The sequence below is a fragment of the Tursiops truncatus genome, chromosome 16 (assembly GCF_011762595.2).
Source record: "Tursiops truncatus isolate mTurTru1 chromosome 16, mTurTru1.mat.Y, whole genome shotgun sequence".
NCBI lineage: Eukaryota > Metazoa > Chordata > Mammalia > Artiodactyla > Delphinidae > Tursiops > Tursiops truncatus.
This window is the reverse complement of record NC_047049.1, coordinates 23,037,309-23,049,893: the sequence shown is the minus strand read 5'-3', so window position 1 is coordinate 23,049,893 and position 12,585 is coordinate 23,037,309.

The following is a 12,585-nucleotide window of genomic DNA, read 5'->3' as shown; positions in this document are numbered from 1 at the left end:
ATATAAAGAAGTACCAAACAGAGTTGAATAATACAGTAACTGAAAAAACAAAACAAAACAAAACACTAGAAGGAATCAACGGCAGATTGGATGATACAGAGGAATGGATCAGTGAACTGGAAGACAGAGTAGTGGAAATCATCCAAGCTGAAATAATTTTTTTTTTAATTAAGAAAAATGAAAATAGTTTAAGAGGTAGTTGGAAAGGAAGGAATGCTTCCAAACTAATTCTATGAGGCAAACATTACCGATACCAAAACCAAACCAAGACACCATAAAAAAAAGAAAATTAGAGGCCAATACCACTGATGAACATGGATACCAGAATTCCCAACAAAATATTAGCAAAGCAAATTTAACAGTACATTAAAAGGATTATACAAATCCCATGATGAAGTGGGATTTATCCCAGAAATGCAAGTATGGGTCAATATCCGTAAATTAGTCAATGTAATACACCACATTAACAAATTGAAAAGTAAAAATCATGACAATTTCAATAGATGTAGAAAAAGCTTTTGACAAAATTCAACATCTGTTTGTGATAAAAATTCTCAACAAAGTGGGAATAAAAGAAACATTCCTCAACATATAGTAAAGGTTATGACAAACCAACAGTTAACATCATTCTCAACAGTACAAAGCTGAAAAAATTTCCACTAAGATCAGGAAAAAAGACAAGGATGCCCACTCTTACCACTTTTATTTAACATAGTATTGGAAGTCCTAATCACAGCAATCAGATAGTAAAAAGAAATAAAAGGCATCCAAATTGAAAAAGAAGTAAAATTGTCACTGTCTGCAGATAACATGGTACTGTATATAGAAAATCCTAAAGATGCCACAAAAATCTACTAAAACTAATAAATTCAGTAAAGTTGCAGACACAAAATTACTATACAGAAATCTCTTATGTTTTTATACACTAACAAAACTATAAGAAAGAGAATTAAAAAAAAATCCTATTTTCAACTGCATCAGAAAAATAAAAGACCTAGTAATAAATCTAACCAAGGAATAAAAGAACTGTACTTGGAAAATTATAAGACGTGGAAAGAAATTGAAGACAACACAAACAAATGATAAGATATTCTGTGTTCGTGGATAGGAAGAATTAATATTGTTAAAATGACCATACTCTGCAAGGCAACCTACAGATTCAATGCAATCCCTATCAAAATACCAATGATATTTTCCACAAAACCAGAACAAATAGTTCTAAGAATTGTATGGAACCATGAAAGACCAACAATAGCCAAAACAGCCTTGAGAAAGAACAAAGCTGGAGGTATCATGCTCTCTGATTTCAAAACATACTGCAAAGCTATAGTCATCAAAACAGTATGGTACTAGCATAAAAACAGACACATAGATCAATAGAGGTCAATAGAGAGCCCAGAAATAAACCCACACTTATATGGTCAATTAATCTATGACAAAGTCTTTTTGGGAAAACCTCTTCAATAAATGGTGTTGGGAAAACTGGACAGCTACATACAAAAGAATCATACTGAACTACTTCCTCACACCATGTACAAAAATAAACTCAAAATGGATTAAAGACTTAAATGCAAGACCTAAGACCATAAAACTCCTACAAGAAAACATAGGCAGTAAACTCTTTGACATTGGTCTTGGCAGTATCTTTTTGTATCTGTCCCCTAAGGCAAGGGCTCCAAAAGCAAAAATAAACAAATAGAACTACATCAAACTAAAAAGCTTTTTCACAGAGAAGGAAACCATCAACAAAATGAAAAGGCAACATACTCAATGGGAGAAAATATTTTCAAATGATATATCCAATACAGGGTTAATACCCAAAATATACAAAGAACTCATACAGCTCAATGTCAAGACACCAAACAACCTGATTAAAAAGTGGGCAGAGGACCTAAAGAGACATTTTTCCAGAGAAGACAGACCAACAGATATATGAAAAGATATTCAACATCGCTAATCATTAGGGAAATACTAATCAAAACCACAATGAGATATCAACTCACACCTGTCAGAATGGCTATTATCAAAAAGACAACAAATAACAAATGTTGGTAGAATGTAGAAAAAGAGAACACTCATGCAATGTTGATAGAAATGTAAATTGTTATAGCCACTATGCAAGACAGTATGATTTCCTTTAAAAATTAAAAATATAACTACCATACAATGCAGCAATTCCACTTCTGAGTATTTACTTGAAAAAAACCAAAACCACTAATTTGAAAAGATATATATACAATGCTACTGTTCATTGTAGCATTATTTATAATAGCCAAGATATGGAAGCAACCTAAGTGTCCATAAACAGATGAATGGATAAAGAAGATGCGGTATATATATACACAATGGAATATTATTCAGCCATAAGAATAATTGATTCTTGCCATTTATGACAGCATGGATGGACCTAGAGGGCATAACGCTAAATGAAATAAGTCAGAGAAAGATGAATACTGTATGATTTTACTTATGTGTGGAATCTAAAACAAAACAAAACAAGCAAGCAGAACAAAACAGAAACAGACTCATAAATACAAAGAACAAGCTGGTGGTTACCAGAAGAAAAGGGGGTGAGAGCATGAGTGAAATAGGTGAAGGGGATTAAAAGGTACAAATTTCCAGCTATAAAATTAATGTCACTTGGAAGTAATATATAGCATAAGGAATATACTCAATAATATTGTAATAACTTTGTATGGTGACAGATGGTAATTAGACTTACTGTGGTGATCATTTTGTAATGTATAAAAATATCAAATCACTATGCTGTACACTTGATACTAATATAACATTGTAAGTCAATTACACTTCAGTTTAAAAATACTAAATAAATAGACAAATAGGTACATCAATAAATAAATAAATGGAGGCTAAGAATTGTTTAGGCTGTTAATACCTAAATGTATTTTCTTCTTTATTGAGGCATAATGTGTTTATATCATAAAAAGTACAGATCTTGGGGCTTCCCTGGTGGCGCAGTGGTTGAAAGTCTGCCTGCCGATGCAGGGGACACAGGTTCGTGCCCCGGTCCGGGAAGATCCCACATGCCGCGGAGGGGCTGGGCCTGTGAGCCGTGGCCGCTGAGCCTGCGTATCCGGAGCCTGTGCTCCGCAACGGGAGAGGCCACAACAGTGAGAGGCCTGCATACTGCAAAAAAAAAAAAAAAAAAAAAAAAAAAGTACAGATCTTAAGGGCACAGTTTTTTTTAAAATTTATTTTTTTATGCAGCAGGTTCTTATTAGTTATCTATTTTATACATATTGGTGTATATATGTCAATTGTACAGGTTGATAACTTCTGACAAATTTATACATCCTTGTTACTGCCACCCAAATCAAAATATAGCAAATTTCCACCAAACCAGAAAGTTCCCTGATGCTGTTTTCCATTGAACAGCTACCCCCACCACTTCTATGACAACTACTGTTCTGATATCTATCATAATTACTTGTTTTGCATGTTCTTCATCTTCATCTAGATGGACTCTTAGGGTGTGTACTTTTTTTGTGCTTGGCTTCTTTTGCTCAATAAACTGGCCTTTTAGGTTGGTGCATGTTGTTGCAAGAATTAGTATTCATCTTTATTGCTGAATTGTAACCAATTGTGTGAGTACATCTCAATTTGTTTATCTGTTATCCCATTTATGGGCATTTGGTTTGTTTGCAGATTTTGGTTATTTTCAAAAAACTTTTTTGGAACATTCTTGTGCAAGTTTTTTTCTGGACATATGTAGGAGTAAAATGGCTGAATCACAGGGTAGGTATGTTTATTTGTATAAAAAACAGCCTGATTGTTTTAAACCAAAGTGTTTATATCATTTTACACTCTCAGTAACAATATATGAGGGTTCTAGTTGAGCCACATTTTTTCCCGTGTTTGATATTGATTGTCAGTTTAATTTTAGCCATTCTAGGAAGAAGTATGTAGTAGTATCTCCTTACCGTTTTAAATAGTGTTTCCCTGGTGACTAGTGATGTTGAGCATCTTTTTAATGTGCTCATCGGTCATTTGTGTATTTTTCTTTTGTTAAGTGTTTGTTCAAATATTTTCCCATTTTAAAAGAATTGGTGGTTTGTATTGAGTGGTACTAGTCTTTATCTATTTTGGATACATGTGCTTTGTCAGATATATGTGTTGTTAATATATTTTTTTCCCCAGCCTGTGGCTTGCCTTTTTTCTTTTCTTAATGGTGTCTTTTGATCAGCATATGTTAATTAAAAAACAAAGCCTAAATGCAACTTATAATTTGCCATACTTTTCTATTGTTGAATAATTTGAATAGAATAATTTTTCAAAATACACCAATTTTAAATGTTCTAAAATTGTGTTCAATAAATTAATCTCTTTTTTAAAGATCTTTTCAAGTATCATAAAAGACTCCTTAGTAGCCACCATACTTATAGACTTTGAGAAAGAGTGTGTAACAGAGATAGAAACACACACATGCAGACTTTGTGAGTTTCTGGGTGTGTCCAAATTGAGGACCTAGGATGACTGTGTTACTAACAGTGAAGTGAAACTCAGGAGGCAATGTTGGATTGAGAGGGGCTGTCTTGGTTCTAGGCCCTGTGGCCAAAGTTTGACAATGGAAGGTCTTTTCCAAGGCTGGTGTCAGGACGCACGTGCTCTGGGCCTGGTAATATTGGGTGCTTGCTTTCAGTATTTTGGCAGAGAAATACAAGCAGAGTTAAATTTGGCAGAGAAAAACAAGCAGAGTTAAATTTTTCATGAAGCTATGAAGCTTAACCATCAAAGTTCTTGACTGGCATGGACCCCTTCCAAGACCCTCGGAAGGGTCCTGGCCACATAGTTACATGATGATATACTTCTTTTATAAAATTTGCAAAAATAAGGTATTTGAACCATAATAGGTTAAGACCACTATCTTCTTCCACTCGGATTCCCTTCTCTCATATTCACTTTCTTCTCTCATCAGTTGGTTTTGGAATGTCCGTGAGACTTTGGGTTAGGGTTAGGCTAACCTAGTTAAGCTGGGAAAGTTGAGATGAAGGTACACTTAGTTTTGGTTTAGTGGGATACATCTATGAGGCTTGCAGTCACCTGTGTTTAATTATTTCTTTGCTGGTCATTCTAGTGTAGGAATGGCTTCTAGGAATAGCCCTACCGTCCATTGTATCAATACCTCTGGTGTTGTGAGATGACAGTGGATAGCCAGGGGTCATATAGTAATATAACAGCGTTTTTGATATTTGACCCTGGAAGCACATATATAGGAGAAGAGAATCAAGATTTGAAATATACAGACCAGAAACTAGCCTGTGGAACATTCTTTTGAACTTTATATATATTAAAGTACAAGTGATAGATTCATCTTTCACTGACAATCAAATGTTCCTACTTATGAGACATATACGCAAAAAATGTAGACAATATGCAATTATAAACATGCCTTACCTATTATTTTTATTGGAGTCACATGAAATAAAAATCAAAATTTTGTGTCTGTTAGGACGCAAATAGTATAAAAGCTAAGTATATTTGTTCGTGTATATTCACAAGTGTTATGTACCCCAACATATGAGATCTTGACTAAGTGTATCTGATATATCTTGTCCTCAAGGGAATTCTGGTAGTTTAGGCAGAATTGCACATGACATCACTAGCAACAAAGGAAAAATGTAATAAAAACCACATATACCTTCACAAAACTTCCACATATATTCAGCAGTAAGTTAATGTATGTAGCATAAGGATCATTTGGTTATGCAATTATATGGCTCAACACTATGTAATGACAATTTTGAATGCATTTGCATTGCTTTTTGTGCACCTTATTTTCAGATTAAAAAAAATTTCAGAATAATTAAATGAATGAATAGGCTCTTGAACTGTTCGATAATCCAGTTAATGAAGAAGAGTAGATCATAAAAATACGTCGGAAAAAGGCTTACTTTTCTTGCTAATTTTAAACAATTACTAACATAGATAAAGATAAGATAAAATTTATAATATATTATGACAACCAGGATGTCCTTGACAAACTGATTAGAGAATGATCATTTTAAAGATTATTTGCTTAGTCACTCATAAGAAAATTCGAAGTGACCTGAAATCTCATAGGTCATGTATGAAAGAAGCTTGATAGTAATCCTATAAATGGGCATGAATTTTGAATCTGAAAACACCTTTTTTAATCTATCAATAACAGTAGAAGAGTATTTTGATCAACCATGATAAAGCAAAGATTAAATTATCTCTCTATTCTTCCTAGAGAAATGATATAAAACCACGACCATATGAGAAGAGGTATTAAAAAATGCAGCCAAAGTAGAGAAAAATTATTATACACGCATCAGACAGTTGATTGATGAAAATATTAACAACTTCTAGGAATACGCCCAGTTAAATATCAACTTTGAAAAAATTGGTTGATATTATTCTGACTTATTGTCTAAATAATCACATTTGTATCGAATATAGTTGAAATTTTGTATTCTTTCGTTTAAGGAGGGATCCCCGAATTATTTGTTTTCAGACTCCTAAAAATTTAATATAGGGTATGCCAGTGTATTCCTCTTTAACAGACATCCTGGGAAAATCTCACACAAAGAGAGGCAGAGTACCAGTCATGTGGGCTGAATGCCTGACAGCTTCTTGTAAAACTGATCATGGACACACTCAATCCTGAATCAAGTACAAAGCTCTGATCAAATTCTTCGTTCCATATGCCTGTGCCTCGTGTGTCATCTCAATTTTTAAAATTTCTTTACTTTCATTTGTTTATATTTTTAGACTTTTAGTATAAGCTCTTTCAATACTCTCACTGCTTTTGCACTTATAAGACATGATGGTGTTAATAAGATTCATTTCAAAAAGGACCTAAAACTAAGCATAAACTCAGCAAACACCTCATAAATTAACAATAAATTGACTGAGAATAAAATGATTGCATGACATCCACTGCCTCCCAGTAATCACAGCCAATGAGGACACCCTTTAAGCAAAACGTGAACTAATTTTTAATAAAAGTTAAAAAATATAAGGAACTTTTCTTTATTTAGATTATGTAAAAATGAAGCATCTGTACATAAAATGCACTCAACAAGATGTAAAAAACCACTGCAGTGTCTGTTTAGGTTATCTGAACCTCTGTTTACCTCCATCATTGACTATGTTAATTTTTTTCCTGTAATAAATACATGCCAGAGAATATCTGGAAGGGTGTGAAGGAAATTACTTTGGATAAATGGGGATCAGTATAATTTGATATCATAGAGGAAACATTAGCTCATAGAACATAATATAAACCATACATGTATATGTGACCTTTCCTCGTTTCTCCTTTTAAAATAAGATTCCCAGATTCTTTTCAAAAACATTGTAGAGAGTTAAACATTCAGTTGACTTTCATTCTTTTAGAACTTTGTGCAGACAAATCTAGTGACAGCTCTTCTCCTAACTCCTGAGATTGACAACCCTCTTCAGGTAGTAGGTAGTTGTAGGGAGGGTGGGGTGTAGGAAGGAGGGAGAGAGATGTTATTTTCAAATTTGAGTCATGAGTGGACTCAGATTTGACCATAGTGAGTGTTAAGGGATAAGGATACAGGAAATGCCTGAAATGGAGAAAGGGGTTTGAAAGAGAGTCAAAGCCAAACTTTACTTAATTTGTCTCCAATTTTACCAAAGGACTTTTCTTGGACTCTACTTCCCCAAGCCTTTTTTGCTTGCTTAGTCACATCATCCAAGTCTCAGAACTTTTCCCTACCACCTCCTGCTGAAGTAGCTCTCCTCTAGGTACCCTCTGTTCTTTTACTATATTTTACTTAGAAATCTTCTCCCTCTCTAAAAATCTTTTTTTTATTATTATTGAAGTATAGTTGATTTACAATATTGTGTTAGTTGCAGGTGTGCAGCAAAGTGATTCAGGTATATATTTTTTCAATTATATTCCATTATAGATTATTGCAAGACATTGAATATAATTCCCTGGCTATACATTGAATTCTGTTGCTTATCTATTTTACATATAGTAGTTTGTATCTGTTAATCCCATACTCTTAATTTGCCCTTCCCTCCCTTTCCCCTTTGGTAATCATAAGCTTGTTTTCTATTTAATATATAGATTCATTTGCATTCTTTTTTAGATTCCACATATAAGTTATATCATATGGTATTTGTCTTTCTCTGACTTACTTCACTAAATATCAATATAATATTCTTTAGGTCCATCCATGTTGCTGCAGATGGCAATATCTCATTCCTTTTTTATGGCCCAGTAATATTCTGGTGTGTGTGTGTGTGTGTGTGTGTGTGTGTGTGTGTGTGTGTGTGTGTGTGTATGTGTTTATATCAATCACATTTTCTTAAGCCAATCATCTGTTGATGGGCACTTGGGTTGTTTCCATGTCTTGGCTATTGTAATAAAAATCTTTTAAAAATGTGTTTATTGTCTGTCTCCCTCACTAAAACAGAAACTATATGAGGACCAGTTTTTTTCCATTGTTACTATGCTGAGTCCTAGAATAGTGCCCAGAACATAATAGATGGGTTTGAAGTATTTTAAGTTCTCACAAATTCTTAGCTTAACAACTTGTTTTAGGCATATAGATATGCTAAAGATTCAATATATATGTTAAATGTTGCAATTAAAAAACATTATCTTTTGTTGTAGACAGAGGCCAAAGAATGCTAAAAAGTATGAAGTCAATATTTTACATACAGAAACATTCTATACTCCTTTAACATAAATGCATATTTAATCACTGTCCTAGTTCAAAGCCAGTGTGTTCTTTCTGGCATTACTAATTATCAGGGAAATAATAATCAAAACTACAATATCACCTCACATCTCTTAGAATGGCTATTATCAAAAAGACAAGAGACAACAAGCGTTGGCGAGAATGTAGAGAAAAAGGAACCCTTATTGCACTGTTGGTAGGAATGTCGATTGGTAGAGCCACTAGGAAAAGCAGTATGGAGGTTCCTCAAAAAATTAAAAATAAACTACCATATGATCCAGGAGTTCCACTTCTAAGTACATATCTGAATGAAATAAAATCACTATCTTGAAAAGATGTCCTCGTGACCCTGTTCATGCAGTATTATTCACAATAGCCAAGGCATGGGAGCAATTGAAGTGTCTGTCGATAGGTGAATGAATTATTAAAATGTGATATATATATATATATATATATATGTCTCACATGATATGTATCTTTATATATATCTTTATATTTATATATATATGTATGTATCACGTGATATATATATAATCATCTGCAACAATAGGATGAGCCCTGAAGGCATTATACTAAGTGAAATAAGTCAGGCAGAGAAAGACAAATACTGTGTGATCTTCCAAAGCCAAAGTCATAGAAATAGAGAGTAGTATGGTGATTGCCAGGGGCTGAGGGTGGTGAAAATAGGGAGATGTTGGTCACAGGGTACAAACTTCCAGTTATAAGGCAAATAACTTCTGGGAATCTAATGTACAGTATGGTGACTATAGCTACCAATGCCATATTAGATACTTGAAAGTTGCTAAGAAAGTAGATCTTGAATGCTCTCATCATACAGACACACACACACAAATGGTAATTATTTGAGGTGATGGAGATTTTAACTAACTTCATTGTGGTAATAATTTTGCAAGATATATGTCTATAAAATCACCTGTTTGTACACCTGAACATAGAACAGTGTTATATGGTAATTCTATCTCAATAAAGCTGGAAAAGAAAGGATATAGTGGCTACATATTAAACCCATATATTTATGGGTTTTAATAATAAGATTTTGTGCTATTTTATAATATAAACAACTTTAAATATCTTTGTTCTATGTTTTTTTTGAAGAGAGAATTTAGTCTCATGCTTCTGGGGCAAGAACTACGTGTAGCAGCCCTCCACATGGTACTCCCTTGTCCTTAATGCCATGTTATGGTATCAATTTAATTAAAATCAATTAATAGGGCTTCCCTGGTGGTGCAGTGGTTGAGAGTCCGCCTGCCGATGCGGGGGACGCGGGTTCATGCCCCGGTCCGGGAGGATCCCACATGCCGCGGAGCGGCTGGGCCCGTGAGCCATGGCCACTGAGCCTGCGCGTCTGGAGCCTGTGCTCCGCAACGGGAGAGGCCACAACAGTGAGACGCCCGTGTACCGAAAAAAAAAAAAAAAAAAATCAATATTTTGCCATAATGCTGATATACTTTCTTTTCCTACATAATCACAGTTGTATCCTGTAAAATGATTAATATTAATATGGGAAATTAAACAAAACACAAATGAAGTGGGGAAAAGAGGAAAGCAGATGAAATAAGTTCTGAGAACACAGTGTTTCCTCAGCTACTAGAATGACTTTTCTTCTACCTGGAGGAAAATACAAAGAGAAATTATAGGCAGTCACTGGGGAGCCGCCTGACATGGCAGAAAGTGAACTGGAGTAGGTACTCAGAGGTTCTAATAGTCCCAGGTATAACATTAAGTAGCTGTGAGATTTTAGCAAGTTTTTTTGGCATCTGGCCTTCAATCTCTTCTTCGTAATATTTCTTTCCAACTCTGACTTTTTGTATAGACCTAAAACCTACAAGTTATATTTGATTGCTTTATTTTTTCCTCATGTCCTACATCCAACCCAGGATTTCCCATTGGCTTTATTTCCAACATATATCCTGAATACACCTGCTTTTCACCAACTCCTCTGCTATCAACTTAGTCCAAGCCATGACTCTCTCTCTCAGACTTCAAACATAGTGTCATGAATGGTTTTCCTGCTTCAAATCCACTCTTATCTATAGCTTATTATCCACATAGCAGCTACTATACTTAAAAAAAAAAGCAAAACTCTCCAATGTATTGCAATTACAATTGGAATAAAACCCATGTTCTTTATCTTGCATTCAAGGCCTTTTATGCCTTGGCTTCTACCTCCCTCCCTCTCTTTCTGCCTTACCATTTCCTTTACTGACAATAGCAGATCCACACAGGCCATTTTTCTAACCTCCAAACGCATTGAGAATGTCTTATCTCAAGTCCTTTGTTGTTCCATCTGCCTAGAACGCTCTCCCCCAGGACTTCAGCTTTTTATCATGTCAATCTTACCACCAGGTCACTTTGTCAGACAGATTTTCCCTGATCACGAAATCTTATGCTGCCACTGCCTCACTTCCCATTATACTCTGACCCATAATCTCATTTGATGTCCCTCATAGCACTCATCAGTATCAGAAATGTTTAATAATCTATGTGTATATAGGTTTATTTTATTCTCCTCCACAAAACCAGAAACTCATTGAGGGCAGGAAATTTGTTTTCCACTACTATTATTCCCAGTGTCCAGAATAATGATTTTCACATGACAGGTGCTCAGTAAAACTCTTCATGAATAAATAAATAGTAAATGAATCAATAACAAAGACTGGTAACAAAACATTGCTTAGCAAGAGATGAAGCTAGATTTTTCTGCATCACTCTAACACTCAGAGACTTTTCGATTCTCTAGCAAAATATAACATTATCTTGACATGATAGTCAAGATTCTTTCATAAGATAATTAATCCAAAACTCATCACTGAAATATATCTTTTGAATTTTTTCCCAACATTACAGTTTAGATCTTCTTTGTCTCTGTACCATTCCAAGGGTAAAACAGTAAAATTCTAAGTACAATAAGTATCTACAACTAGTCACCTAGATTTTGGGGGGGAGGGCGGATCACTCATTTTTCTCATACTGTTTGCCCTTTTCTGCAGCATTCAGTGCAATTCTCTCCATTTGTGCTCTTCAGTGACTCTCAGTCCCCTTCTACCTTAAATTTGTTTTAAGGTGGTGGCTATTAAAAGAAGATAGAATTTGTTAGCAAGGTTAGGACACCCCAATAATTGATCTACTTTTACTTGAAAACTGAGTCCCTTTTTGTACACAATGAAAAGGGTGAGAACTAGATACAGATGACGGAACAAGGAGAAGGTGACCTAGAGAGAAATGGACTGTGATTCTAGATTTAACAGCTTTCAGACAGGAGACTAGAATAAGCTTTAAGACCCAGGACAAGACAAATCTCTTTAGATTTCAATCTTTTGAACTAACTCTAACTTGGGTCTCTGAACAATATGTGCTGGTCTTTCTAGGGCAAGGCTGTGCTTGGTTATAGTAGCTGTGCCTATATTTACAAAGACTGTGAGGATTATTTCCGTATTGAGCATCTGCTGGCTTAAGATAAAGTAACTTACACTTCATTCTGCACTAATGTTCTCCTTATTCTATTTATTCCCAGAAAAGGGGACTAATTCCAATATGAAAGGTGGATTCTAAAGGGGCCATAGTGTCTTACTCAAAGAACTGTGGGTTCCTTACACGGTTTGAAAAAAATAACAATTTATGCTTATGGACAAATTATTTCAGAAATGGTCCTTCGCTAGAGACAGATACTTGAATTCTGTTAGAACAGAGTCCATCAAAGACAAATTTCAGTAAGCTTCCATGTTATAAGTACCCTTTCTCTCATAACAGCTAAATATAGAGCTTTTTCATAAAGCCGTTAAGGTTTATTGAGTAAATAATGCCTGCTTTACCATGGTTTGAACTACATATTCACTTGACAAATAGGAGGAGGCATGGAGGGGCT